Here is a 2,813-nt window from a genome sequence, read left to right on the forward strand (position 1 = left end):
TGCTGCTTTCTGGAGGAGACCTGGGTCTAGGGGAAACGTGAAGGGTGTGGAGCACTAACTCTGATTCCTCCTCAGTCCCCAGAATTGCCTGAGCCAGCACGGTCAGCATCCCTCGTTCCAGCTCCAGGTCCTCCTCTGGTAGTGGGAGGCTCACGCTGAGAGCTGAAATTGGGGTGGAAGAGGCAGTGATTCCACTGCTGGAGCCCACTTCTGGACTGAGCGGAGGTGGTGCAGGCACATTAGGTGCAGACACTGCTTCTACCGCCTCACTTCCACTGGTAGCACTGATGTCATGGCTGCTTGGGAATAGAATGCGCCTGTGTTTGGGATAGGGAGGACTTGCAGCTCTACCTCTCTCCTTACCCCCTCTCCCTCCCCTGCCAGAAGACCTGGCACCTGCCTTTCCAGCACACTTCATATTGATCTTCCCTGTGCTATCTGGTGTTGTGCTATGAATGAAATTATTTGCATGTGTTCTTGTGTCTCAATATATTATCTGTCTTGCTCTTCTGTAAATATCTGTCTGTCTTCTTCCACTGTGATTTTTTTTCTATATTCTGGGTCTCTGTGTATGTGCCTGTGTGTGTGCATACATGTGTGCATGCATGCAAGCAAGCAATCTGTGCCTCCCTGCACAGTGATAGATAACACTGGCTGGGAAACACAACTGTCTTTTTGCAAAGTTTCCAAAACAAGTTCCCCAAAAAATAATTCAAAGAAATGAATTGTAATACTACTAATAATTTATTTGTATAGATAAGCTAAACTAAGCTAAGTTAAGCTAAATCCTAACCACTCCTTTATAACATGAAAAAGCAGCAGGCAGGTCTCAGTGGCAGTGTTCCTCTCTCACACAGCTGCTGACAGGGAATGAGCTACAGAAAGGCTGGAAACAGGCTTTTCTACTTTTTTTAGTCTCATTCCACAGATGCTGCCATTGGAAAGGTAGCCAGGGAGAAATCCTTCTCACTGGCTAACCACAGACATCAGTCTTCCCCCACTCCCACTCTCTGTCCCTTCCCCCGCTCCCCCTCCCTCTTCTATTTCCCTCAAAATGACCGAAGCAGCTCCAGAGCATCCGAAGTGGGTCCAAGGCACTGCAGATGCCCCTGACACACTCCAGACACCATTGCTTGTATCCTGCTTTGACCCAGAAGTGCCGCTTCGGACATTGGATCATCCGAAGCAGGTCCAGATCCAAAGTGGGATCCAAAGCCTCACACAGCCCTATTAATAGCAGCCTTCAACTACCTGAAAAGTAGGCCTGTGCAAATACGAAACTATTCAATTTGGATTCAGATTCAGCCAATTCAGAGGCCAGCGATTCAATCTGGAGATTCAGATTGCTTTTCTGAATTGATTTGGCCGAATAGGCTTTGGAAGATTCGGCACCAATTCAGAGATTAGGCCATATATTATAATGGGGAATCAATAAAAGATCTATAACCTTGTCATTTTTTGGCTGCTTTAGATGAAACTTACAGAGCTGGTAGCCCCTGCTCAGGGTATGAAGACTGCCTTGTTTCAAGGAGATAGGTACAGGGGTTTCTGGGAAACTGCACCTCAAACTCTTAAAAGCAGAATTCATGTCACGTGTGTTTTAAGCTAAAGCAGAGTGAAAACTTCAGGACTGGTAGCCCCTGCTGAGACCACAAAATGTGCCAAGTTTCAAGGAGATAGGTGCAGGGGTTTCTGAGAAACTGCACCTCAAGCTGCTGACAAGCAAAACTCATGACATGGGTAACACTGTGTGTGTTAAAGTACAGCGGGGTGAAAACTGCAGGTATGCTAGGCCCTGCTGCAGCCACAAAGCCTGCCAGCTGTCAAGGAGATAGGTGCAGGGGGGTTCTGGGGCCCTACACCTCTGGCTTATAACAGGCAAAACTCATGACATAGGTGCATGACACTGTGTGTGCATTAAGGTACACCCTCACTGGCGCTGGGGCTTCTGCACAACATGATAGTGGGCCCCAGTAAGGTGTCCTCCTCCCCTACAGCCTCAGTCCAGTCCACCACTTTACATGGCAACAGGTATAAAATATCTTAGTGACTCAGCACCAGTAGCACAAGCAGCATCTCAGGTAGCCAACCTGTCAGCCCTTCTTTCCTCTCAAGTAGGAGCAGCTGCATGTCTGTTAAGGTGTGCCATCACTGTGTGACTGTGTGTGTGTGCCTGCATGTGTGTGTGTGTTTGTGTTCAGGTGCACACTTCCTGGAACTGGGGCCTCTGCACAGCACAATAGTGTGTTCCAGTGAGGTCTCCTCCTCTATAGCCTCAGACCGGCCCACCACTTTACATGGCAACAGGTAAGACAATCTCGTGTCTTTTTAGTAGGGTAACAGTATAGGTAGAGGAATGTATTTTAGCAAGCTTTTGGGTTGAAAAACACCTTGTCAGGCTAAGGAAGCACCTGCAGTTGGTGTTTCTGCTGGTCCTGAATGGAAGGAATAGTAAAGAATCCAGAAGCTGGCCTGGCATGCAATACAGGCAAGAAAGCCAGTCAGTGAAATACAGGGATGGCACCACTGTCCTACTAAATGTGGTACATGTGGGCACTTGGTAAGATGGGTCCATGAGTGCCATGAGCTATCTGAACCCTGGCAGCTCAACTAAGGAGAAGGGCTGGCTATCCAGAGCAAGCATCTCCCCAATGGTCTGGATGATCTTGCTCACCTTGGGAACGTATGCCCCTCTATCTGCAGCTTTTGCCCACTGCTCCAAGGTGGTTTGCCTCTGCTTTGGGGGTACAGGGGCTTTGGAGTGAGTGGGGGACTTTCCTTTGTGTTCCCTCACACTGGTGCCAGGCTGAGAA

Source organism: Gavialis gangeticus, unplaced genomic scaffold (genome assembly GCF_001723915.1).
Source record: "Gavialis gangeticus isolate Ggan-Ray unplaced genomic scaffold, GavGan_comp1, whole genome shotgun sequence".
NCBI lineage: Eukaryota > Metazoa > Chordata > Crocodylia > Gavialidae > Gavialis > Gavialis gangeticus.